The 27,923-nt window shown below is 41.9% G+C and overlaps 1 long non-coding RNA gene across 1 annotated transcript; it reads left to right on the plus strand.

Moving 5' to 3' along the window:
- The first annotated feature begins 103 nt into the window (after positions 1–103).
- LOC114016719 (uncharacterized) lies at positions 104–27,850 on the plus strand. Its single transcript, XR_008731687.1, has 10 exons — positions 104–199; positions 2,273–2,506; positions 11,016–11,143; positions 13,684–13,777; positions 17,959–18,151; positions 19,603–19,881; positions 20,945–21,109; positions 22,588–22,914; positions 24,579–24,804; positions 25,566–27,850. It is a non-coding gene; the product is annotated as an uncharacterized LOC114016719 (long non-coding RNA).
- The last annotated feature ends 73 nt before the right edge of the window (positions 27,851–27,923 follow it).

The following is a 27,923-nucleotide window of genomic DNA, read 5'->3' on the forward strand; positions in this document are numbered from 1 at the left end:
AGCGTCACGTCTGGCAGCAGCCGCCCGGGCTGGCGCGGCACCTGTGGCGGGCGGGCTCCCTCGGCGGCCTGGGCCCGGTCTGCGGCTGCTGGCGGCCAGGGATGCAGCGCGCCTGCGGCTCCACGCCACCAGCAGCGGCTCCGGCGAGGGAGCGGAGCGGGCGGCGACGGGCTGGTTGCCCCGCCGCGGCCGCCTCAGCGTGAGTACGGGGATGCGGCGCCCTTCCCCGGGAGGCACCTCTTGGCTGTCCCCTGCGGGCTCTGTAGAGTCGCTGAAGGAGCCCGCGCACTCCAGCGTGCGATTGCGGGTTGCGTGAGTCTAAAGCATCGTTTTATGAACGGCGGCGCTTTTTTTCCTGGTAAAAGTGTGAGAAAACCTTTCTGTGGTCCCTGTGTGTCACCTGGCAGCTTCCCCCGAGCTTCGTTCCTCAGACCCAAAGCGAGCCCCGGGTGGCTGGGAAGGGGCCCGGGCCTGGGCGGCAGGGGGCAGCCGGGGGGGGGGGACGGGACGGGACGACGACGACGACAGCCGGGGGGCGGACGCTCCCTGGGGATCTCCGGGTCCCCCCGCGGCCTGCTGGCGATCGAAGCCCTGTGGGGGAGAGCGGGGGTGGCTGGAGCACCAGGGAGAGCAGTCGTGTGGGCCCGAAGGCGGCAGGGTTGTAAGGCTTTGCTTTGTATTCACCTCCACATCTTCCTTGTGAGCTTTTTATGGTTTTTTCCTCCCTTAAAAACTTGTACACCAAGTATTTCTTCCTGTACGTGCTTTTAGGGTGCTTTCTCTTCAGTGTTGTGTATATTGTCAGGAATATTTTATCAGTTTTTCGTAGTGTATCAATGTTCAAAAGCTGCTTGAACAGCCCTTGCAGTGCGTGCCACTTCATAGTGTAACGCTGCTGTATCTACTTTGGTTTAAGGGTATGAGCAAGGTCAGGTTTGTGGGAAGAAACAACATTTTGTTAGGTTGCGTGGTGTAACTGGGTCCGGGGGATGGATAAAGTTTGGCCCCAATTTGATAAGTGAAGGTATAATAGTGCTGGCTTGTGGTAATGTTCATAGAAAGGCACTAACCAAATTGGTACTACCATGTGGGACAAACAACATGAAAAGGAAGTTTTTATCTTTAGGAAGGTATAGATTTTCTAAAGCCCAGCATCTGCACTGATAATGGTCTTTTTGTATAATTCCAAACCCAACTTGCTTTCTCAATAGGAATGTTTTTTGAAGTGCACTAGAAAGCAGTACGCATCAGCTTTGATGTGACGGGGTTGCTGATCTCAGGGATGGGCTACATGTCTGTGTTTCACAGCAAACGTGCAGGACTTTCGAAATGATCAGTTTTGTTTTCTGTGTATGAAGTGGTCAGTAGTCTGAAAACTAGCTATGTTTTTTTTTCTAACCTTCGATCCAAAAGTATTACCAGTGTGGTGCATTAAATAATGTAATTTGATAGAAGCCAGGTAAGAGCTAGCTGCAGGTGAAAGGGAGGGCCTGTGGTCTGCCCCAGCTTTGCACACCTGTTTGAGCACAGCCATGCATCTGGCTCCCAGGTGGACCGGTTCATGGTGTGAAACTGTCAGGTTTGTAGAAAAAAGTGTTTTGTTCTCTCACTTTGCCTCTTGAAGCTGGTGTTTGTGGGTTTTAGCTGTTTGCCAAGAGGAGCTCTTAGGGTGGAGGAGAGGGGAGCTGGGCTTGGCTACTAGTGGCTTTTGGGAAGACTTAATCGCTTCTTAGGAAAGACCCAAACCAGCAGTGGTTCTGTATGGTAATTTTAAGTTAACACAGGCTGTAAAGCCAGGTGATGTTTTATTCCTGCTAGCTATATCTGCTGAGTGGTTCAGTGTATGTATCAGGTCCTCTAAGTAATATTCATACCTTGTGGGATTTTCTGTGAAGTGTTTGGAGGTTTGCTGTTTTCTAAAGAGAGGAGACATGACTTTGCTATAGACATGTATTAAATTTGGTTGTGTTATGGAGATCCTTGGTTAGTTTCTAAGTTGTTATGTTCAAGTAATCTCAGAGCAAAGAGAATGGTTACCTGTTCAGTGGAAACTGATAGGTGGAATGACAGTCTCGGGGAGGGAAGGAGAGTAAAGAAAGCTGTCTCTTAGACTTACGTATTCTACCATTTCCTACTGTAACTTACTCTGTAACTGTAACCTACCGTCCATGATGAATAAATGTCTTATGCGCTAATTATCTTCGTTAAACTTAAAAACCTGGAGGTTGTTCAGATTGAAATCTGTGTAATTCTGCACACTCTCTCTTCCCAGTAAACCATTGCGTTCCTGTCTGCCCTGGCCCTCGGAGCTTTCCTGAGCATCAGCAAACTAGAAGTGACCCCATTCTGCCTCCCTTGGCATTTGGAGAGCAGCAACAAAGTGGCAGCCCTTTGGAAAGTAATTCATATAAGAATAGAGGACGACAAGAAAACTACAATGGACTTTGTTCAAAGCTTTTATTTGCCAGGAGTCCAAGAAGTTGTGGCAGAGAGAAGGCATCAGCCAGTGAGTTAAATTTTTGTATAGTTACCTTTCTGCTTCCCTCTATTAAAAAAAAACAAAAACAAACCCCAAACAAAACAACTGAATTGGTTATTTGGCAGCCAAAAAGGGATCAAAAAATTATTGTGCATAAATCCAAAATAGCAACTTGACAAAATTATGCCTTTCCCAGCATGACACTGATCCTCTTTATCTTCCTCTGGCTTGTTTGTTCAGATCTCTCATGGCACACCTACTGTGGTGCTTAGACACATTCTGTATGTATACAGTTTTCCTATTGATCTGCCACTTAGTTTCCCTTGAATGTAACTCAGCTTGGATTTTCAGGGGAACCAAAATGTTTCAGAACAGTGTTATACATTTATATTTATTTGTAGCAAAGGCCTGTAAGGTGAAGTCTTTTCAATTATTTTTCCTGCTTTACAAGACCAAAATTAAGCAAAAAAATCAGGAAAAATGCAACTTGCAGAAGAATATTCTAAAAGATACCAATGTTAGAATTGTTTTAGGTTACAATGTCTCTTTCCTGAAAAAAACCTGCTTTGTTGAGCGAGTGGGATGCTGATTGGATAGGCAGCTGTTCAGTGTTTTCGCCGTATTTTGGGCAACCTACTTGCTGCATAAACTGTGTGCTGTCTAAACATGGGTGTGAAGAAATGACTATTTCTTAACTAATCTGCAGCAAAAGTTGTAACTGCTGTGAGTTTTTCTGGGGTACCTGGTCTTTATAGCAAATAGCTACAACCCAGATGGTTAGTTTGAGAGAGCTATGAACAGCTACGGCTGTTTTGGAGGCTTTACAGTTCTGTATGTGCTCTTTAATCCTAATTAGTTGCTTAATCTAAATATCTGTCACAAAACGGTGTAGCTAAAGTTATGTCATTATTCCCAATTTATAATGTAGAGCAGAAACAATGGAATACTGATGTTTGGTGTGGGAAATGGCTTGAAAATTACAGAATAAGTAGCATGTGATTTTCTTGTTTTACTTTTGACTTTGGCTTCATCTTATTATGTCCTCTCAGCTGCTTCATATCTCTTAATTGCAAAGGCTTTCAAGTTGACCTCACAGTCGGGGGGGGTGTGTGTGTGTGTCCTTGTTATTGGAGCAGTGTAAATCCCAATGGGGATTTGTGCAAAGCTTGCCTTTCCATGTTCCTCTGCGTGTACACTCATGCAGACATTCACAAATCTGCTGTGTTGCGTGCTTTGGTTATGTTTGGCTGAGTGATGTATTTAGCTTTTGCATGTTTCCCCTCTCTCACAGAAAAAAACCTTGCCTGGTTATAATTTGTAGTTTAGATTCTGGATCTGTGGAAGGTATCCACAGAGCATGGGGTGTGCAGAGGAGCAGTTTAAACTTGTGCTCTTAATTGAAGGCAAGTGGCTGCTCATGGTGTCCAGGCAAATAAATGTATGGCAAGTGGTGTTTGGTGTTGGTTTGGTTTTGGACTAGTTGGTGCTTTTTGCATGTTCCCCTGAGGAAGGGGCAGCGTGGGCAAGCAGAGGGAAGCTGAGGCAGTGGAGCAGGGAGCAGAGTCTGGAGAATGGAACAGATCCAACAGAAGCTTGAAAATAAATTGCAGATTCTTGCTTTTTATTTTATATCTCTACTTCTAGATTCTTTGTGTAATCATATTTCTTCTAATAAACATAGATGTTGGCTTTCATGGACTGCAGCATTATTAGCTAAACTAAAAATCTCTAAAATAAGATTTGAAGGGGGGGTGGTTGGTGATAGTAGATAATTTCTGCTCAAGTGTCAAATATGGTCCTGTGCATTGATCTCTTTCTTGTGTCAGATGATCTGGCAAAATCAGTATGTTTTGAAATTGCACATTTTTTTCAACTAATCTGTGTCAAATGCTTGTTTTCTCATTTTGATGACTCCTGGTAATACTGTAGTAACTCCCAGTATCGTGCAAGGCTAGATATGGACAACTACATCTGGAAATTTCTTAGCTTGTGTTTAACGTACATAAACTGATGGCAAAAGCATGTGAATTTTCTGTCTGGAAAGAACCATCGTAATCTTCTGATCTCGACCTCCCTACCACAAGGCAATATTCAGATTCTGGAATCCTAGAATGGTTTGGGCTGCAAGGGACCTGTAAAGGCCACCTAGTCCAACCCTCCTGCCATGAGCAAGGACATCTTCAACTAGACCAGATTGCTCAGAGCCCTGTCTGATCTGACCTTAAATGTCTCCAGGGCTGAGGCATCAACCACCTCTCTGGGCAACCTATGCCAGTGTCTCACCACCCTCAGCATAAGAAATTTCTCCCTTTTATCTAGTCTGAGCATGAGAGAGAACTTCAGCCTATGAATATGTAAGGACTGGTTCAAACCTGTCAAGAACTTGTAGACAGTGATTTGAAATGAGAATAGGGAAATGCGAGTGTTTCTGAAGTGAAAGCATTTCTCAGATTTGAAAGAATTTATCAGAATTAGCCTTAGGAAATCTCTTCCCTTGGCAGAAGAGTACATATGCTTATGCCTAACATGACTGTGGTCACAGGTTTAGTGTGTTAAAATCTGGGCATGCCTGATTTCTTTTTTTTTTTTCTGTGAAGTTCCTTAGGCAATGTCTTTCTGCTTCTGCATTCCCATTGTGTCATGGCTGAAGCTTGTTGGGCAGATGAGATTCAGCCAGCATGCTCAGAAGATTTATCTTCTGCTTATGTTCCCTGAGGCAAGTGATCCCATTTGGAGTCATCAGCTTGTGAGGATTGTGCTACTCACGGTTGTAAGGACATTCAAAAACTTTCTAGTGAAAGATGTCACCAAAGAATAAAAATATTAATTTCCTCTTTGAATGGTGCTCTGCTGAGCTTAGCACTCTCCTGGGCTGTGGGGTGCAGAGCTTTCTACACCCTTGCTTAAACGCTAGAAGCTTGACCCATGTTCTCATCTAATTTAATGAGATGTTTTTAAACTTTAGCTGTTTTAGTAATCTGAATATGGCCTGTTAGGTTTTGTGTACCTATATGAAAACCCAATCTCAAAAAAACCCAAGCCAATAATCTCACACACAGTTCCAGGTAGAGAGGAACAGCTAATTCTTATGTCACCTGAGGCTTATGCAGGTCCTTCCATTTCATCTTGAAACCAATATTTTTAAAACATTAGATCTGGTGAGCTTGAGTCCTTCTCAGAAGGAAGAGAGAAAGTCTCCTGGAAATAACACAAGAATGATAAACATCTCCTGAAAACAAAAGTCTGGTATCCAAGCTCAAGAAGTCAATTGTGATTACTGCATCATTGTGAACAGCCTTGTTCGTTAAAATATTTACAGATGAGGTAGTTTTTAGCTTGTGGTCTTTTATTTATTTGAAAGGTTACCATCTGCAGATGTTTTCATACCTTGATAGTGGCAGCAGATATATCATTTGAGAAAGAAACCATCAGTAAGTGCATAGGCTTTTTAGTTTTAGTAAAAAATAGCTGGAGGAAAACTAAAAGCAAGAACCCTTGCAGATCAGAGGTTTTGGAAGGGAGAAGGGAAGGACTGTTTTCACTTTCCTCATTGCCGGAGGAACTGGGAACTGTTGGAGCTAATTCAGAGCGTGGTGACCTGCTCTGCTTGATCAGGCGAATGTCAATATCTGGTGGCCTGTTCTGTGAAAGGCTTTAGAGGTGTTTGTCTATTAACAGGACTTTCGTAGGTTTGGTTAAAATGAAAGGTGATTTTTTTTTTTATGCATTTTCTGTGTGTATGTGTTGATCTTTGTTTTTCTGCTGTAACCCTGCACGGATACTGTCAGGGAATGCTGTCCACAGCCAGATCTGGTGCTGGCTTTGTCTGAGCTTTGCTCCTGGTGAGGCAGGTGTGCATAAGGTGTTGATAGTTAGATCCACCAATGGTGTCTCTGTCAAATGCTATGCTGTTAGCAGCTACAATATCCCATGTTCTTCAAGTTGTAAGCTCTGTTAAACTATATATGCATAAAATGGGGAAACTTGGTACCTTAATTTAAAAGTATGAGAGAACCAAGCCACTTCATGTATTTTTTGGGGTGGTTTTTTTTGCTTCTTGTGTAATACCCTAGAAGTGTACTGCTCGTCAATCCACTGAAAAATGGATTCCCCTGCATGCTGTTAAATATCAGTTCTTACCATGTCGCTTACCTAATACATCAGTTTAATTGAACTCAGTTTCAGTGTGTGTGACTTGACTACCTATGTGTTTGCTACTCTTTCCCTAGGGAAAGAAAAAACCCACCTATCTGACAGTTATCCAAGCTTTAATCGATTTGGTACTAAAGTATAGCAATTATTGTCAAGGCTGTGGGAAGCTGGGATATGTCAAAGATACATCCCAGCTTGTTTGTGATGATTGCATAATGATAGTAGTAAATTTAATATAATTATCCATATGAATGCTCCCACAGGTTGTCTTCAATTTTTTTGGAATGCTTGGTATCTGATCTAATTTGTTTTATGACTTTCCCCAAGAGCAATTTGGTACTAATAATTTGCTGTTGTACAGACACTCCTTTTCATATTACAGGCATTTTCTTAATTTTCTGTACAACTAGAATCTGAAAAGCACTGACAGTGCAGAAATCTAGGGTTTAAAGCTCTAATTGCATCATACTGTTTTTGTCCAGGTATTCTGGGGACTTGCCTGGATTTGAGAGAATCAGCAAGGTACATACAAAGAATTCATTTGTATGCTGAATTTGTTGCAGTTAACTGTTCTAGAACAATTGGGAAAGATTAGCCCGTATCTTAAAGACATGAAAAGAAAAAGCAAGTGAAGTTAGTATACCATGCTCTTCAGGAAGAAAAATTAAGACTGCAAGCCGAGCAGGCAACCTGGTGTGAGTCACGTTTGCCTTCCTCTGTGCTAAAGTGTAGTCAGCTGACACGTAAAAGGGAGACCCTTAACCTAGCCCTAAATAATAAAGACTTCACGAACATAGACTATTGCAATTAATTATCATAGATTTTTATATTACACTGTATACTGGTATGCTTATGAATTATTAGGCTAAAGTAGCAATTCTGAGGAAGCCTTCAGTTTGCTTTTCGTTGTCTTATGGCTCTGTGTTACCAACTGACGCAGTGGTCTTCTGTCAGGCTGAATAACTTCCAGGACACTTAATGTCCTTCTATTGTCTCTCCTGGTTATAATCTATAATTTTGTTTAATCAGAGTGGAATTGGAAAGATTTCTAGTCATGCTCCAATTCTGAATGGAACTGTAGCCTGAAAACTGTTTCCTACTACTTAATTTCCTTTTAGACATTGGCTCAGAATTACTCTTACACATTTTTTTACTGGTCACTTTAGAACAGTACTTGTTTTTATCTAGTAAAGTAGGCCTGTTCACCTGAATTTCTGAACGTTGCATTGCCACACTTGAAGATGGAGAGAGAACAGATTAGATGTTCCAGTACCTTCAGGCATTTGAAACAGCGTGCGCTCACTGTAGTATGTTTGGAGGAGGGTAAAAAAAAAAGTAAATCCTGATCTTTGGAAGAGGAATATGCTAGTATCCAATAACTGCAATAAAACAGATTTCACACTGGAAGGTAAACTGAAGAAACTGCCTTTGGGTTGGTAAGGTTTTGCATCAGTGTAAGTTGTTCCCTGTACAGGTGTGTGTATTAGCTAAACTTCCTGTGGAAAAACCTCATTACAAAGTGTTTCTCTTTGCCATGAACTTGTCACTTGGAAGAACTGCATTCACTGATGTGCTAACTGGTCTCTTTGAAGTTGCTTTATTAGCTTGGGGCCCCCTCTGAGTTATATCTTTCTGCTCACATATTGATTCCTAATTGTTTTCAGAAGCTTTAATTTAAAGAAAATTCAAAGTTTTTCTTTATCTGAGAGACCTGATTTTTTTTTTCACTAGTTAGTGCTCTGTTCTTACATTTGATATATTGCTCTAAATTCTTTGATGTGTTTCTTAATTAAAATTAGAGTTCTTAAACTATAGCCACAGCTGATTCTATGCAGGTACAGCAGACTCCCCACACGGATGAAAAGGAGCCTCTTAACATTTCCCAAAAGAGGTTTTAACCCTAACTGTAATCTGGTCCTTGTTCTTTAGCCATCATACTGTTGATGTAAAGTAGGTCAGGCACCTTCTGAAGGGAGGAGGAAAACCACCAACCAGCCCACCATGGGGCTGGCGATGGAGGTTTGAGTTGAATTACATCAGACTGTAAGGTGAGTGGTCTTGAGTTAAGAACAGAAGATTAAACTTAAATTATTTTTTTTATCCTTATGTTTTTGCAGGCATGTTCCTGCCTGCACTAAAAGATTTTTGAAGCTGTTGCGCCAAAAGCAAAAAGTGTATACCAGAACTTCTGCAAACTTCCACTACTAAGTGGTGTTTGGATTAGCTGTTTTTTCCAGCTCTAAAGTGACTGAAGTACTATTATGTACATTTATTTTGCTTGTATTATGAGGATTATTTGAATGTGTGCTTCTTTTGATCTCCATAAATTCAGATCAAATGCTAAGTGTATTTAGTATTTGTGAGCTACAAAAATCTATCTTAGGCTACTTGTTTAGATGTAACAAAACTCTGAGAAAGTGTTTAAGCCACAGAGTTGTTTTAGGATTGTAAATTTACTTATGGGAGCAGGTAATGTAAGATGAAGCATTGCATGGGTCAAAGGATAAGGTAAAAAAAACCCACCATAAAAAGGGTATCTGTCAAAATAAAATAGGAATTAGTTGCCTGTGAAGAGGAACTTAAAAGGATAGGCCTGGAGATAAGCCTGACATTGATGAACCTAGTTAGCAAACCATGAAATTTGGCAACAGTTGTTAAAATGCTTTGAACTTTAAGTGAACCATCCTCATTATACATTAATTTTAATAGGAAAACACACCTCCTCATCAAAAACTACCCACCTGTAAGAGAAGGCTGCCACCCTGAGAACATGCATAGTAAAAATAGATTGACTATACCTTCAAACTAAAGTGAGGAAGGTTGTAAGCAATGATAATTGAGGGGAGTGGGTATAATGGGAGTATGTCTAGAAATCTAATGTAAAGACTGGTGTGCTAGCTTTGTGAATTATCACCTAGCACCCTCCTCTGCACAGATTTGTAAAATAAACAAATACCTTGCCTGTGTGACTTTCAGCTAATGCATATGAGGTAACCATCCCACTTCTGGGACCACAGGGGTGTTGAAAGAGAAGAACTCTTTGATTTAATAAGAACGACCTTGCTGTAGGATCCCCTGCAGCTCGCAAAGGCATACATTGTCCTGTGTTATGTGATTGCAGTCCTGGCTCTCCCTTCCACAGTGCTGTCATGGAGAGTTGCCCAGAGCCTGAGGTCACTGAGTTCAGAGCTGCATATCAAAACTCCCCGTTGTGGATCAAGAGTGTACTTGTATCGGATATTTTCCTCTGTGGAAAAGCTCTTGTCAATAAACCGCCTGTGTGCTTCAGTCTGTAGTGATACAGTAGTTTGTGGGACTGTTTAGTAAGCAGTGTAACTGTAACACTAAAATTATGGAAAAAACCTTGTTGGTATGCAAGGTGATTTTGCTGTTTTAGCAAGAGTTCAAACTGCTTACTAGACATGGGACCTAATCTGTGTCCTTTTTTTTCCCCCCATTTAGGTATAATGCGTGTGCCAGGTGTTATAGCAGGCGCCACAGGCTGTCCTTTGTGCTAGGTATGACAGCTGCTTAGTGCCATGCTGCAGGCTGTCACTGCTTGTCTGTAGCCTAAAGGTTGTGACTGACAAGCAGGGATGCTGTTGGGGAGGCTGGCAAGGTTCTTGTGCAGTGCTTGATGCTTAAGCACAGCGCTGCTGAGCCCACTAAAGCATGTGGTGCAGCCCTGGCTGGTAAACCTTCGTTCAAACAGCAACTTGTAGTGAAGACAGTATTTGCTCTCACTTGGAGTATAAATGAAGTATTATCTATGTGGGTGTTTTGATATCTGGTGTTCTGCATGGCGCTGGTGTGGTGGTCATCTGTTACAGCAGCAGAGATTCAAGCAATAGATTAAAAATCTTGCAGCTGTGATAGGGAAGCACTGGAGAACCTTCCTGAAGGGAATATGGGTTTTCTGTTGACAGCAGTTTTTAAGAACCTGTGTGTCAAACAGCTATGAGGAGTGTCACTAATACAGGTTAGTCCTGTTCCGCGGCCAGCAGCACAAGTTAGGGCTTTGTCCCTCCAGGCAGTTCTTTTTATGATTTCCACCTGCTGAATCTGCAGAGAAGTAATTTCTGCACTTACCTAGAAAGATCTGGACTCCTGCATAGGCTTGTGACAGTCAAAATGATGATACATGCTTCTTTTTAATATATCTTTTTGTGCGGTTGAAGAATTGTATTGACCACTCTGTCTTGAGGATTGGAGTTGTAAGTTAAGGCTGGATATTGGTAGAATTTGTGGGGGAAATCCTTTGTCCTGTATCTGCCACAAACTCTTAATAACTTTTTAATAGTGAAATTTTTCTTTAATTACTGTTGGATTGTTTTTAGCCTTGAAACACTGAAACAATAAGCACAAGTAAACTTTTGCTTCTCAGACATCGTCACACAGAGTGCCAGAGAGCAGCTGTTATTTGCCGTTAGATTTGAGCCTGCAACTACATCCAATTTGGAATATTGAATAAGACAGCAGACACATATCTACAAGCAACTTCATGCTGCCAAGGTGATTTTGGCCTTCTGTTTTATGACTTGGGAGTTTCTCTGGAAGCTTTTAACTGGCTGTGTCTTTAGCAGAATGGCATTTTCTTTGTAGAAATAAGGGTGAAGGGGAAAAGCTTTTGAGGTAGTCCCATACTAGTAGGAGGTGTTACCTTTATCTTTTGAGGGCTGTCTACTTCTGTCTGCTTCACAAAGATCATAGTAAGAGCTAGCTGAGAGGGGGATGGGGGTTAATTTCATAATTTTGTCCAGGCAAAGCAGCTCGTTAATGGAATGGGGCTCCACAGTGGTGTAATCCACTAAGTTGGTCCTTGCAAGTGTTGTTTTCTGAACTGTTATAGTGCCAGGGTACCATCAGAAATGCTCACAGGTGTCACTTAAATTTCAAGCCTTGATGCCTGCTGGAAAGCACATGGATCTTTAAATATCAGAACACTGTGTGCACAAGTTCTATGCTTTTCTTTTTAGGCTGTGACCTTTTTTACATTTTCACTTTAATATCTGAGAAACATTATGGTACAAGATGGGTAGGATGAATACTAATTTCTTGACTAGAATGATATTGACTTCTATGTGACTAGATTTCCTGGGAAAAAAGTTAAAGCTTTCTATCTTCAAAACTTGAAATATGTTTTGGGGTTTCCCCTTTTAAGAGCCTCTTAGCCCACTGCAAAAGTCTCTGGAAACACTAGAGTTAATCTTTTCAAGGTGCTTCTGAAATAACTCTTGTGTTCCGATTTAGAATTATTTGAATCTGTTTGACTTTCAGTGTAAATTCCACAGCTCATTTCCCTAGACTTTGAGGGGGGGGGAAAGCAGAACATCAGGATTTTTTTACTTGGCTTGGGTGTTTTCCTTCCTCCCACCCTTTCTCTGGAAGGAAAACTATTTTAGTCATTGTCCTTATTGCTTATGTGTTTCTTTTCTCTGGATAAATGCACTTTTTTTGCATCGGCTTTTACAATTTGAATATGTTGGGTGACTTTTGATAGATTTAGAAGTTATTATTCTACTGCAGTATAATGTCTCTGACAAAGATCAAGAGCAGTGCCTGTAGAGCTTTGCTATTCATACACTTTTTATATGTGCTCCTGCGAGATGTCAGGTGAGGAAAGCCTTAATTTATTGGCGTTCTTGGCTGGGGTTGCCCACAAGAGGGTCAGTCAGACCTGCTTTGAGTGGGGGCTTAGACTAGGTGACCTCCAAGTTTGCTTTCTGATCTAAATTGCTCTATGATTCTAGCTCTAATGCTATGGAAAATAATGATTCCTAAGGGCCCTAGACTTTCATAATGTTAGCCTCTAGTGCAGGGGTCCTCAGACTTTTTAAACAGGGGGCTGGTGTGCAGATGGAGTGGCAGGAGGTCATCTGCGGCTGCTTGGTTCCCCCCCCAACCCCCTAGTGGGGTGTGGGGTTTCTGTAAATACCGGGGGCCGGATAGAGGACCCTGGGGGGCCATATCGGGCCCGTGGGCCGTAGTTTGAGGACCCCTGCTCTAGTGCAACACAATGAGATGGAGGAGACACTAAATTTTCAGGTGCTTTGAATCTTTTCTGAGTAACTGGAATCTGTCTTATCTGTATTTCTTTAATGAAATTAGCTTATGATTATCTTTAACTGTAAAGCAGTTACTGTTCCGAAGCAATTATGACACTTAAACAGACATGAATGCAAATGCATGAAATGAGTTAATGGTTCTGCATAATATTTTCTTCCATTCACAAGACTGTATAATTATACCACAGGTGCTACAAAGTGTAGACTACACTGTGAATAACACTACATTTCCCTGTAAGGAATGCTAACTTTCCACTTCTACCAATCTTTTACTAAAGAGACTTTTTTTCTGGTGTGAGAAACTATTAAGATTCTTTTGAGTACAGAGAAGATTGTCAAGGGGAATCGGTTGGTGTGTAGAGCACTGTGTGTATGCCACAAGGCGTGTGCTGGTAAGGATGAAGAGGATGTTGTGGTGGGGCAGCAGAAACTGAACTGCAGAGTGGCCAGTTCTCCTCACCCGTTATAAAAATGGAAAGGAAATAGTGTGAATAGAGGATGGTGGTCTTCATGGCAATTATCATCTTTTGAGTAGTTCTCACTAATTACTGCCATGTTATTCTAAACAGTCTGTTCTCTGATTAGTCTAGTCTATGATAGCAGTTGCTGATGTCTGCCAATCTGTGACCAATGATACTGGGCGAGTAATTTCCTGAGGGCACAGTCATACCTTGATTTCCTTTTTGCTGATCTCTGTTATACTTCCCTGTAGCTGTGAGCAGAGCTGGAGGACTTTGAAAGCAGCATGTTAATTTTGAGTCATGGTTGTGGACAGCTCTTCTGGGAAAAACAGACCACGTTGATATTGGCCTAGTAATGTTTCCTCCTTAAACTGCTTCCCCTAGTTCAGAGAAAACATTTACATTTTGAATTAATGACGCTATCATAACTCCTAAGTTGTTTCCTTCCCTCTTGGAGCATACTTCAGAAATACTTGTTGTGCTGTGACTTCTATGAGTGAAATTCAGTGTCACTTTTTATGCCCAGGGCCCAGTAGACCTTGGTGGTGACTGGCAGTCTGGAGACATAATGAAGAAGCAGGGTCGATGGGGTTCCATGTCACTGGTGACCTCCAAAAAGAGTAAGTGGCTCTTGCTTTCATCTTCTATCCCAAGGTGCCCGGTAGAAGGTGTCATTCCCTCCCGTTTCCTGTTTAATATGCAGAAGCAAGTAATGAAGAAACACATGATTTTGTAGTAATAGAAGCAAAGAAAGAAGCTTTCATTAAGCTAAGTCTTAAATCAACAGTGGTATCGTTTGTGGAAGCAAGTTTGTAAATCACATAACTTTGTTTAAAATTCCATTAAAATAGTGTATTAAAACTCATTTGTACTATTTTTTCCTCATAGTAATGGATCAACTGATGTCAGTTTACTTGTACTTTGTATTTGACATGTGATAACTGAATTTGTTTTACCTTATTGCTTTTAAAAAAACTCTCGTACTTTTGTGTACTCTTAAGAGTCCTCCAAAATCAAGCAAAACACAACCACAAAACAAAAAAAACCCAAACCCTACCACAGAAATCTACTGTGACTCCTTATTTATGGTGCAAGTTCTGTGGAAAGTGATGGAGTTGGCAGTCATAAAAAAAAAAAACCTGAAAAAACTGTTTAGGGAAACTTTAATTTCTGATCTTAAGCTGTTGCTGGAGTCTTGGTGCTGAAGGCTTTCTGACCCACATTGTGTGTGACGGTTTGAAAGACCCTTTTTAAGGATTGACATATTTAAGTAGTGTTTGGAACCTGATATTTCTGCAGAAAATGCTCTTGTCCTTTCCAGATGCATGATGCTTTTTCAGTTCTTTCACATAAGTGGATGGCTGCGACTCAGTTGCCTTTCAGGTCTTCATCCCTTGCAAAGAAGGGGCTCAAATGAAGCTTCCCCTTCCCTGGTCAGCTTTGTTTACATCTAGAGAAAAGGCTTTTGTTCTCCAGTCCTGGATGCATGCAGACTTTGGGGGATCTGCAAAAGGCATATGAGCAAGTTTAGTTTAAGGAGGCATAAATGCCCAAGAAGACAGGTTGACACTTCAAATTAAATCAAGTAAAATTTGGTGTGCTTAGCACTCTTATTTCTTGTAAGGTTTTCCTTATGTTGTCTGTAAAGTAGTCTTCATCACCGTTCTGTTTTCTGTGAAGCTACTGAAAAAGCAGGATGCAGTCTGCATTTTGCTGCATAGTAAAAAGTTTCATTGAAAGCTGCTGAATGCACTGGGACTACCACTTCTAAGTGTGGTTTGAGATAAAGGTGCTGCGAGAGACTCTTTGGAGCACTGGGGTATGTATCATATGTACTTGCCCAATTCTTACACTCCTTCCGTAGATTTCCCAGTCAGGGCCACTGCATTTTGTTTCATGTTCTTCTGTTAATGTAAGCAGATCCTCCTCTTGCTATTGACATCGTCATGGGAGAAGAACAGCTCAAGCACAGACAGAGGCAGTCCCATGCAAAGTAAAACCTCGGTTTGCCTATGTCGTACCAGCATAGCAGGGAGCTGCTTTCACCCTCCTGGCATTCACAGGCACCTTGGGACTTGGTGGCCTGGGCTTACCTGCTTGTGATAAGGCATGCCTGGCAATGGGAAGCATCTATGCTGTGCCCTCCTTCCTCAGTGCCCTCTTGGTGGCAGGCTGATGGTGCTGCATGGAACCACTTCCAAGAATTCCCAATGAGCACCAAGGTGTGCTCTGCACCCCTTTCTCCTTGTCCCTTTTTAGCCCAGCTGCTCCACAGGATACTGAGCAAGATGGACCTTTGATCTGATCCAGTGTGATCATTCATCAGCACCTTCTCCTGAGGTACCCGATGCACTTAAGATCGGTTGGTTGAGTTTTTGCCTTGGGGAGGTGAAATTGGGCTAATAGCGACATGCAGAGGCTTCAGGCAGATGTGTGTTGTCTAATGAAATAAACCATTGTGTTTTTTCTTACAGAACACCTTGCTTCCTTTCATAGATGGCTCCAGCAAAGGTTTTCTTGCCATACTCATTTGGTAAAACTAGCCTGCATTTTAACAGTGGTGGTTTCAGCCTAGAATTGATCGAACTGCAGCAGAATGAGGGAGCAGAAAGTATGGATTATTAAAAGCAGACACTAAGTTCTGCCTTTCTGGTACAATGATTGATAAGTTAACAAATTCTTAGCAGATTAGTCCTGAGCTTCAAGCAGTGATATTGCTAATCTTCTGGAGGTAGATTCTTTAGTAGTTTTGCTTTTATTCTGGGCTAATTCTGCAGATAAAAACCCTCATTTTCTCTTGACTTATACTCTAGAAATCCAGAGGATTCTGAAAGTATTAGACCAAATTATAAAAGTCTAAATCTGTTTAAATGGATGTTTTAATCCACAGTTACTTGCAGTGTGGTGTATTGGGTCTCTGTTTCATACTGGAAGTTTTAAGAAGTAATAATAATCATAAACTCAGCTGGAATACTGTTTTCTGCTTCTGTATTCCATGCAATTTTTTGTTTGATCCGTTTGCAATTAATTGCAAAGTAGGGCATTGTATATTTTATTATATGTAAGTTATCAATTTTGAGAAAAACTGAATTGGTAGCACATGTTTCTGCCTGTGAAAAACTAAAAGGCTGAAGAGCTGGGATGGCAGGGATGCCAGGTAGTCGCTGTTTACATAATGCAAGCTCTGGCCAGGTCTCTAGTGCCTGGCTCTAACAGCTGATGCCATGAAAGGTCTGAAAAGGAAAAAGTAAAGAAGCTTGAACTCGCCCCTTGGGAGCAGCACCTCTGTATTCCCTTCTTGGGAACATGCATCCGCTCATAGGGCGGGCTGTTATTAATAGCTTTATTAGAAAGAATGTGACACTCCCAGTTGACCTGCTGGAGCTGGCAAAGTTCTGATTTTGTAGAGAGTGATGGATGGTTGATCTGCTGTGCTGCAAGCAGGTTGAAGAACTGCTGCTTTGCACACTCTGAAACCATCTCCAGCATGGTGTGAAAGCAGGAGCCAGCGACCAGTAGGATAATTGCCAGGACCAGGAGCAGGATTTAACAGCAAACGTTCATGTTGCAAATGCACCGCTGAGTTGTAGTGATCACTTCTTGACTCTAGCTTAGGCTGGTGGGAAGGGGAACGAGGAGCACTGAACAGCATGTGTTTCCTTTCTCTTTTACCTTAGTACTTGGGCCTGTCATCTTCTGCTCCGTGACATGAGCCTTGCTCTTCTGTTTAGGTTTGGTCATGTTAATTCAAACTTGTAGGGTGTTTGCATGCATCACTGTAGCCCGTTTTTGCAAACACAGCATTACAAGGTGTTTACATGTTTGTTTTACAAGTTACAGAACTTGTAACTCTTCAAGTTGACTTGAAGAGACTGTGCTTAAGAGATTAATGAAGTGGCTCTGTTCTGGTGCTTAAATGCTTTTAAGACTTTTTTTTTTTCAGTGCTGTTTACTCTTCTGTAAGAATTGGCTGAGTGCTTGCGTTGAGTGGCAGTTCCCCAATAGGCAGATTCTGGAAAAAATCCTTGAGAACTTTGGTTGCATGAAATTGAGTGCCAAAACTGGAATTATTCAGATACTAGGAATTCAGCTGGACCTTCTTAGGGAAGAGACCAAAGGTTTTTGAGCGTATACTCAGAATCAGAATTTTGATTTTGGAACTCATAAAAATAAGTACCAGTGGATAGTTCCTGTGCAGTGTAGTGTGATCTGTCTTTGATCACCCCTAAATGAGTAGACATATGTAACATGGTTCCAAAGTTTTGTCAGATTTTTTTTTTTTAGTTAAAATATCTTCTGCTTGTTTTGGAAACAGTCTGAAGGGGCTTGCTTGTCTTGTTTCCATTAATGTAGTAATTTTTTTTTTTTTTGAAGCTTCTGCCTCTCTTGGAAGGAAAACTGTATCTTGTGTAGATATCAAAGCATTGATTTACACAAACTGCCATGTATTTTTGAAGTTTCTTAATGCAGAGCTTTATTCAGTGGTCAGAAGAGAGGAAGAGCCCTGGAATTCCTCTGTATACAACTTTCTGTGTTTGCTTTAAGACTTTCTGCCCTTAACTGATGTAAATATAGCTGTTAAGACCCTTCAGTATCCATTTCTGTTCAGGATGAAATATTCAGAAATCTACCCCTTGAGAGAGAATGTAGAAAGACTAGGAATGTGATGAGAACAAAACTACTAAGCATGAGCTGCTGACATAAACACTGAGGAGTCTTTCGGTGTCACAGCCACAATAATAAATACAGAATTACAACTTACTACTCTTGCTCTTGAGAGTTGTTTTTCATTTGTTTGCAGTTTGTGTGCTGGCTCTGCCAGCAGCAGTTCTCTGATCAGTGTGAATGCTGGAGAGAGATTTGGTAAACAAAACCCACTTAACCTTGTTGCCGTGTTGGACAATACCTGTGTCGCTGCTAGAATCCACCCAGTTTGCAGATGCAAGAAGAGCAAGCTTGTCTAAGCTACATCAGTGTCTCACTTCAGCAGGAAGGTAAGTGAAAGCTTTGCCATGTGGTTACTAAACTCAGCTGTGTATTTATTTAGAATGTGTGGTTTCATTTTTAACAAAAACTATCATAATGTTGGACTCTGGTTTTAGTACAGCATTTTCAGAGCACTTTTCTAAAATTAATGTAGAATTTTAGAAGAAATTCCCAGATATATTAAAAAGGCCACGAGTTCTCTACATGACCGTGGTTTAGAAACTGATTCTATGTTTCCATTCTTAAAAGTCAAGTGGTAACAATGACCAGAGTATACCTCAGAATTTAGCATGGGCAGCAACATTCTAATACTTACCTTTTGGGGTTGATTACCTTGGAATTGTCCAGGGAAAACTAATCACCAGCACCCACCCAAAAATAACACCCCAGAAATATATAATCTTAGTGAAGACTTGCAAGCTGGTGTGTGACTGAGTGCAGCTGGTTGTGGTTATTTGAAGGCTGAGCTGAAATCGGCACTCCTTGGACACCTAGCTGTGAGTTACCTGATGATTAAAAGATGTTTAATACAGTAATTATGACAAAGAACATGTGTGGTAGCATCCATCAGTGGACAAGTGGTAGTTCGTTACACCACTCGTATCTTATTTGCCTCTTTGTAGCCTTTTCCTCATACTGGCTTACAATTAACAGATACTTAACAAGCTGCAGATCTAAGACAAAAACGATTCTAAGTTGTGTTACTTTTTCCTGGTCTGATCTCTGCAGGCCCACACAATGAAAGCCAGATGATTTCAAAGTCTGCTTTAGGCTGTAGGCAAAAGCATTATTAATGCTCCCTCTTCTGGTTTGACCAATATCGTAGAACCTGATACATTGTTGAGGAAGGGGCACTGGGTCTTAGCCACAGCATGGGGAGAAGAGGCTGAACAAAGACATCAGGGCTGCTGTGGTGGCAGCTAATGCTGTAAAGAGGCAAGTGAGGAAAAGTGACAAATAAGACAATATTGGTCAGCATGCTAGATGCTGCTGGTGGGGGATTCATCTAACCTAAGTTTTCAGTCAAGTTTTTTGGAAGCATTCAGAGCTACAAAAAGCCTTTAAGGAAGAACAGGATGGGAAAGAAAAGGCATGAAAGTGAAGTTTTAGAAAGAAAGTGATAAAGTATTACGGCTTCACTGGAGTTGCGGAGGAGCAGCTCTGTTGGCTTGGAAACACTTGTAAAGAATCACACAGAATGTGTCCCTTAACACACTGATTTATTTTGGTAAGGTAGTTCATCCATGGTCAGAAGGAGAAACAACAGCCTGTGGCAGTACATTGCATGCTGTTTTAACATTGATCCTGGCACCTGACTTTGTCACCCTGCAAATCTGCTGCTTGGTTATGGGTTTGGGTTTTTTGGGTGGGGTTTCTGTTTTTCCCCAGTTGTGCTGGGGAAAGATTATGCTAAAGATGCTTTCCAGTTTCTCAAAACTGGCTGGCATTGCTTTTCTAGTGAATGGAAACTAGTGTACCTGCGGAAAGCAGACTGGAGATACTGGGTCTGAACTTCAGTTGTACTTAAACCTCTGAAGCATGTTTCCCTTTTTAAATGTTTGGTCTCCTTTCTTCCACTGGCTGCTGAAACATCTCACTGTGAAGTGCAGTTGTGAATGGCCCAACTCCTGCATCCTGTGTAGCTGCAAAGGCTCTGTCCAGACAACGCCATGTCCTTGGAAGAGCACATGGCCCTCCTGGACTCTGGCTGCCACCACATTACTCCCTTTTTCTCAAGGTGAGTAGATCACATCTTAGAACATTAAAGAGGATCCCTTGCTGTGCCACAGCCCTCTTTGCTCTTCCTCCTCACATGCAGAGAGGTTAACAACATGCTGACGGTGTTGTAAGAGTGTTTTTAGAGGGTAACAAAAACTGTCTAGTGATGTTCTGCATCATAACCAGACGCATCTTCAGTCCAGGTGTGCAGTCTGTGGAGACTTCTAAGCCTAGGGAACCACGTTGTGTCTTCGCCTGCATCCGAGGCAGTTGCCATCTCTAGTTTAATGTGAGCTAGATCATTTCTTGAGGATCAGCTCTGTGTCTTCTGCAAGGAATATTACAATGCTGGAGGCTTGCAGAACAACTGTTGTAAGTTCCTGTTAAGCCCCCACCCAGGAGGGCTACTTAAAAGACTGAAAATCAAATGCTGATTTTGACAGGCTGTGGGGTAGTTGCTTGGTAGACAGCTAGCACCAACTTTGAGTGTGAATTCACTGTTTGAGTCTTTGTTATTCCTAGTTCTGTTTAACTGAAGGATGATAGTGGCTGTAGCTCTGCTAGTGCCTCTAACTGCAGAAGAGCAAGAATGTGCACTAAGGAGTTTTTGAGTAGGTTAAGGGACAGTGAGGAAAATACTTTTTCTGCTGTGCGACTATGACAGCATCTCTGTAAAAATATTTTTATCATAAACACCCCTCAAAAGTATAAGCTCATCTCTACTCATTAACTAACAAGGCAAACAAGTGCCAAGTAATATGTAGCTGGATGTGATTCAGGTTAGCGTAAGGGTGAGGAAGCTCAGTGGCAAAGTGTCTGGTCCTGGCTGTAGGACTGTAGCTGGCAGAGGGCCAGGGCAGAGGCTGCTCTTTCAGGGGACATGCTCATCATGTTCACTCTGTCACAACACGCGTGGGCAAGAGAGCCTGTGATCAACCACACTTACTTTAGTTAGCTGTGTCACTTCCTCCTTTTGCTGAAGTACTAAGAGGTGTGAATTGATAACAGTGTGTATGCAGTGTTGTGTGTATGAAAAGAGGAAAATTGTGCTTACTGAAGTAACTTGGTTCTTCTGATTTCAGGCAAGCCTCTCCACTTGCACTTTGAAACCTTATTATGAGAGGACAGATTGCACAGACTGCTGAGCCATGAACTCAAGACTCTGAAGATGTCCCATTTTGGAAAGAAACAAGATCCAGCTACTGGCACGTTCCCAAAGTTACACTCTTTGCTCCTACTTGCCTCCTGTAAGTTAAGAAAAATGGAGTTTGAGATGAAGTTTAAAAATTAAACATAGGCTTTTAATCAATAACCTGAGGACAACCAGTCAAGGCAGAGTGGAGAAAGCAGCTCACTGTCTTCCAGTGGAAGATAATTTGAACTCTCTCCTATAGTAATGTTTAAGTGACTGAGTCCAACATCTTACAAACTACAGAATTTGTGATGCCCTTGGCAGGACACAGAAATACTGGCCTCAACTAAGTTTTTAAAAATAAATAAACCTTGCAGTTCTTTGTGTTTCTTTCAAGGGAACAAGCAACCCCCAAAAAAAGCTTTTATGAACCTTTATTTGGAATCGGAGCAGATATGCCAGAATTTTGCCAGGCAAATGCTTTTTTTTTTTTTTTTTTTCCCCTGCTGTGATAGAAATTGCTCTTCCAGTTGTATGCTGCTCTTAGTTTTGCAAGGCCTAATTTTTTTCATCAGCCCATTAGAGTTGATTATTTTTTTTTAAATGGTCTGCAGTAGTTTAAGAGAAGTGACAGAAGACTCAAGCCAATTTCCAGGGAGGAAGAGGGAAACCCAGCTAAAATACATCCTAGTTTTTAAATTAAGTAGGGTTGTGTTCATTTGGCTTTCTTTAAAAGGCATGGGTTTATGCCAAATCATTTTTTGAAAGTAACATAATGGCAGACTGCAAGCTGGCCATGTTCTTGATGTTCTTATGGGACACAGTTGCTGCATCTGAAATACATTTTATGTTCTGTGGTTCCTGATGCAAACTATCATGAACCAAACCAGATGGTGTTTGGTTTTTTCACCTACTCAAACAAACAAAACCCTTGAAACAACTTTGATGTTGAAAGTACATCAGCAGCCTCAAGTTGTGTGTTTGGCCTTAACAATCCGAGCTACAACTTGATTTAATGGTATCTTTAATCGGTCTGAGCTGAGTTTACTTAGCTTTGAATGGGGATGGATGTTGTTTTTGAAGAGAAGTGTTCTGGACTTGCCATCCTTCCAATAATCAGCTCTGGATGTAATGAGGGTAGAACAAGCAGGTGGTTAATGTTGAATAGATGTGACAAACACTAGAGGATGCTTGAATAACACGCCAGTATAGATTCTGTCAGCTGGTCAGCAGCTGTTTGACTTGTAACAGATTTATCTTTCTATACCTCCTTCCTTTTTCAAATACTTAGCTGCAAGGCTACACAAAAAACATTATTATTTAAGGGCAGCATGCGTGGGGTGTGTAGGTATAGACACCTACCATGAAGAGTATGTTCTAATGGATGGTGGAGTAATGCAGAATGATTTTTTTTTTTGTATATTTTTAACTTTCAAAGACCCTCGCAGAACTAGATCTCTCATTTGTTCTCCAATGCCAATGGTTGCTCTGCTCTGCTCCAGGGTGGGTTTGGTGACCTTACGGGAGTGGCAATGTCACCAACGAGTCTTAAGTCAGTGACTTCACCTTGGTTTTCTGTCCATGTTTTATTAGCAGGTTCATTGTTTGATGGGAGAAAGCAGCCTGAAGGAACAGCCGGTCACAGCTCTCCTGCTCCCAGTCCTCAGACACATAAATACAGTTCTTCATACCGCCCACTGTCCTTGTACCCAAAGACCCCTTCGGCCACTTCTGCCAGCCGAATCGCTTTCACTGGCAGCTCAGCCATGGTGAGTTGAAACAAAAGCTGCAGCAAATCAATCTAAGCAAGGAGGAGTAGCCTTAGAGAGGAGCTGGGGGATGTCCGCTTGTGTTGCCCCTTGCAGCTGGAGGATAGCAGAACTTGAGGAACTGGAGCCTTTCAACTAAGCGGACTCTGAGGTAAGAAAAGTTTTGTCAGTGTCTCAAGTGTCTGTAGCCATTCTGAGAACAAGCAAATGGCATGTTAGTAGCTCTAGAGTCTTTTCCAGTTAGTAAATTCTGCCAGCCCAGTAAGCAAAGTTGCTCTGTGAAGTGCTGTTCAGTTCTGCTGGTTGCAGCTGCATGTGAAGCCAATGAAAGGCCAGCAGGGCTGAGGCTTGTGGTGGCATGTCGGCTGTTAGGAAAGTCAGCTGTGGGTCACTGCTGCTTGCTGCAGGCAGAACAAACCCCTTCATTGTTGTGATTTAATGCCCCTGGCAGCTATTTCTGTGGTGCATACAACAGCCTGCATCTGTCTTCTGACAAGTCAGGCTGACAAACAAGTTCCTAATTCAGTACATCATGAGAAGTATGAAAATGAGGTAGTGATAAGATGTGCATATGCTGGTTCCCAGGCAGTTTGGGCTGAAATTAAATTCAGTAAAATTACTGAATATTACTGAGTTCTTAGAGTAGGCTTGGCCTGCAGGCAAGACTTCATGCTCTAAGTACTCAGGCAGGACTTCTTCCTAGTTGGAGGGCAGTACTTCTGATGAGACATACTCCAGTCATCACTCCAAATACTAAGATCTTGAATGAGCCTGCTGGGATTCCTGGGCAGCAGCTACTTCCCATAAGTGAGGAAGCAGATACTGTTTGTCCTAGCAGACACAGGTGGCTTTATTTGTTCTTAATTTTAAACTGTGTAGAGATTTTCATTCAAGAATTTCCTTCTAATTGAAGAAATCAGTTTGCTCATATAGTTAGTCTGTTACATAATAGAAGCAAAACTGATTAAAATAGGGCCTAGTCAGCAGGATAGTAATGCAGCATGTCACAGTCCTGTTAAAATAGCTTCACACTAAGCTCAGGCTCTTGTGTTGAAAGCTTTGTGTTAACTGTAGTACTTTATACTTTTCCCAAACATTTTTCCTCTGGCTTAATAAATTTGACAGAACTTACGGCTATGGAGATAATTTTTGGTTAATTTTCTGCATGTCCCTTTTTATCTGTTGCCTGAACAAAGAACAATCTATTCTGTGGCCAGAGGTACACATGTTCTGTTTGCATGGGTAAAAGCTGAATATTTCTCTGCCTTTCCTTCAGTAGAGCAGCAGTAGGTCTGTCTCTGCTCTCAAATTTTGAGAGTTTTGTACTTTTGATATCCCTTCCTCTAGCAGAGCTGAAATTATCCAATGTTTTAACAAGTTGTTGAGCCGTAGACTGGGATTGACAGGTCATATTGTTAGAAATCCTTGCTTTTGGAAAAAGGCCAAAATAGTGCAGTCACACTGAGGGAGAATGCTGGCGTACCTCCAGGTAGCTTTGGCTGTAGTGGTCATCTGTAGTAGCTGGAATGTTTTTTTGGTTTTATTGTAATTCTTTTCAAAGTTTTAATCTCTCTTAATGATAAGTTGTTCTCTCTGTGCTCAGTATTGGTAAAATGGACAGCGATTGCCCAAGAAGCCCTGAGATGCTCCTTGAAGACATGATAGGAGAGAAAAGGCTATTTAGTTGAAGTACTAATTGGGCAATATTGTATAGAGGGCATAAAGCTTACATTTTGCGCTGTACAGTGATCTTATTTTTATTTGGGTTTTCTGTTATACATAACTGACTGTTCTCCAAATACTACTTTGCTTTAGGTCTTCCAACAAAGCAGACAGCTGATGGGCTGGGCAGCCTCAGACAGCATCTCCTGTTACTGAATTCAATTGCTTTCATCTGTGTGTGCACTCTTCTACTGGCTTGCACAGCCCTGAGACTTGCAACAGTTTGTGGTCCCTCTCCATACACAGTAGGACAAGACTGGCGCTGTCCTGCAGCGAAGGTACCAGTTCTTCCCTGGAAATGCTTGATGGAGCAGTACAGGTGAGGTTATATTGAACAAATGTCAGCTGTGTTCTTTTCTAAGAGACAGTTTTACTGGTATGTAAAGTAGATTTTATGAAAACTACCTGAGCTTCACACTGTGAAAAAGACAGCTACTTGTGTGCCTGCTGAGGCTTGGGCTGGCTAAAGGATTCACAGTGGGACATATTCTTCTTCTTTATGTCAGTTTCAATCATTCTAAAATAAGTAATATCAAATTCTGGGTCAATTATTCTAGTAGGTGGGACTGAGTCACCTATGTGACAGTGAATAGTCTCAGGCAGTTGCCCACATCGCGGGGTGCTGCTTTGGCAGAGGGAGTTTACTCTGTTAAAGAGTAAATTCTGATACTGCCAGAGGAATTGAACTTCCTCTTGTCCTTACGGATGATCTTACAAGCACAGTCTTACACTTTGCACCCGATCTGTCCTTGGTTTGGGCTGAAGTGCACAGCATTTACTTTGGAAGCCTTTTCAGATAATGAAACGACAAAACCAGAGGAATGTCAGTGGAGGTGGCAAGGCAGTTGTCTTGATACCAATGGAAAGCTGAACTGGTGAACCTGGAAGCACTGTGAGTAGCGCAGTGCTGATTGCTCTTCAAATTCAGCTTTGCTTTGGCATCCTGACAAGCTGAATCTGCTGGTCTTTCAGCAGATTGGCACAGACGGGGAGGAGATGGGTATGTTAGAATTCTTAGAGTACTTGATGGTAGGCTTTTAATTTCAGCAGCTTCTCCCTTCTCTTGTCTTTGTTCCACAGAATGTACAGCCTTGGGAGCCTTGCATGTTTCCACTTTCATATTCTGCATACCTACCAAGGTCTTCTCCAGCACTAGAATGACGATGGCCATGACCAGGCTGCCTTTCAGCCCTGGGTCCCTGGCAGTAAGCAGGGCATCAGGCTTGCCTCTGTGGCACTGTCATACCCAGCTTCACAGGGATGTGGTTTTCAGACACACATCTGCAAGTAGACAGCAGTAGAAGTTTCAAAGAGTTTGTGGTCTGGCACTGCAACCCAGAGAAGCTCATCAACCATGATAAACCTGACCTGTGGCGTGTATGAAGTTAGCTACGCATGCTGTGGTGTCAAAAGGCTGTCCGCTGGACTGGTGCAGCGGAGCACCAGGAGTGTGGCACTGCCAGGTGTCAGACCTCATTTCAGCAGCAGATGAGGAGATTTCTGGATCAGGAGGGGTTTAGGCACCTGATGGAGCTGTGGTGCCAAAGGATAGTGCTTTTTAGCAAGACCAATTTCTTGTCAGGTCTGCAAAATGAGGTTCAGCTGCCTTGTCACAAGAAGGTTAAGTGCTGCCACAGACAGAGTAATGCTGGGTAATACAGAGAGGAAGGGAGACATGGGTAAAAGGAATACCAACAGTAGAAAGAAAACAGCATTTTTCAGTCTTGACCTTTACAAAAGTGCCTACCAGGTGAGTACTGGGTCCTTCAGTGGCTAGAAGTAGGTTTCAAGGTGGTGCTTGCTCACTCCCAGATCAATTTCCAAACACTGCAGAGGTCTGAGGAAGACTTGTGATTTTGATATGAACCAGAGACCTGGTGAGGAAGAAGGAAGGAGAAAGCTGCATGGTAACTGCAGCTTTGAAAAATTAATCTCAAGTACATGAAAGTCAGGTTCCCCTTGCCCTGCATAATTGAAGTTTTGTAACTGCTTCCTTCAAAAAACTGCAGCTCCATGTCATAACACGCAATTGTCTTGCACTACCCTATCTGTAACAACATTGCTGTAACAAAATTGATACAGTTTGCTGACTTTGTATCTTTTTAGATAAGTTTGCTCCTTGGAATGAAGACATTGTCTCAGGGATTGTGGTAACAAGCCACTGGGAAGCCATACAGCTGAGAAAAACCTGCATTCTGTGAAAGGGACCTCTAGCTGGTGGCTGTTTGAAGGTGAGCAGGGTGGTGAGCTGTTTTCAGGGAAGGAGCTTCAAACCAGATTGCCCTGATTACATGTCCCAACTACATGTATCAGAACTAATACTGCTAATAAGGGTAACTTGAATCTGTATGAAGGTGACCATGAGCCATGTTCCAGCCTTGACTAAAACTTCTCACTTGAAAATAATTAACTTGCACAAAAGATGTTTTTTTCACATTCTAGAGCAGAAAGAAAAATAACATTCTTACTACCAGTTCATTAGGGAGTATACTAACTTCACTGTCTTTCAAAACTGTCTTTGAAGTTTGGATTTCTGATTGTTTCGTTGCTTTTGTCATTCTCCAGAAGCATTCTTTTTTGCAGTTATCTGTTTCTGAGTTAGAGTGTTCAGGGAGAATACTTGCAACCTATAGCAAGGCCACAGATGTTTTTGTATGAGGATTGTGATTTTGATGAAGAGCTTTTTGGCACTCTGATAATGTTTGATAAATTGGCAGTAAAATGTCCAGGTACTGCCTGGTTACGTTCCATAAAGTAAATGGCACGATTTGGTGATGCCCTGTGCTGAGGAGCTGGATGACTCGGGGGTTGCCATTCACTGTTGCAGTGGTGCTCCCTTGCGCTGCCCGAAGTCTGGAAACCTGTGAGCTGGGGGCAATTGATCTCATTTGTACCAAAGTGTGTTCAGATGGAGTGAAACCATGGAGAGTTCAAATAGCAAACAAAAAGCTGCAGAGTGAAGTGGGGCACTGCTATACCTTGGTGCAGGTTTCTGTTACTGGTTGTGTGGACCAAGGACTTTGCTGCTGCTTCATTTTGGTTTGAAAAATATGGAAATTGGTGAAGCCCCCAACTTCCATTACTATTTTTTTTTTCTGGAGTTGAATATAGGAGGGAATTATGGAAATGTACTGAATTTTCTTTACTAAAATTTGTTGTATTTCATAATTATATACAGGGGGGGTTGCCTGTTGCTTTTTTGAGTTTTTGTGTTTTGAATGGTTGGATTCACAAATCATTAGTAGAGACTCAGCAAAGCTAAATGTTTTTAAGGAGATGGGGGGAAAATTGCTTCCTAGTGATTCATTCCATTGCGTTAGATATGATTATGAAAAGATAAATAAAACTTCTGAATTTACCTAGCAGTGAAGACTTGGTGCAGATAGGTTCATTATATTTTAAACCACTTGATTTTTGAAGCCATAATGAGCACAGCCT

The sequence above is a fragment of the Falco cherrug genome, chromosome 4, assembly GCF_023634085.1.
Source record: "Falco cherrug isolate bFalChe1 chromosome 4, bFalChe1.pri, whole genome shotgun sequence".
NCBI lineage: Eukaryota > Metazoa > Chordata > Aves > Falconiformes > Falconidae > Falco > Falco cherrug.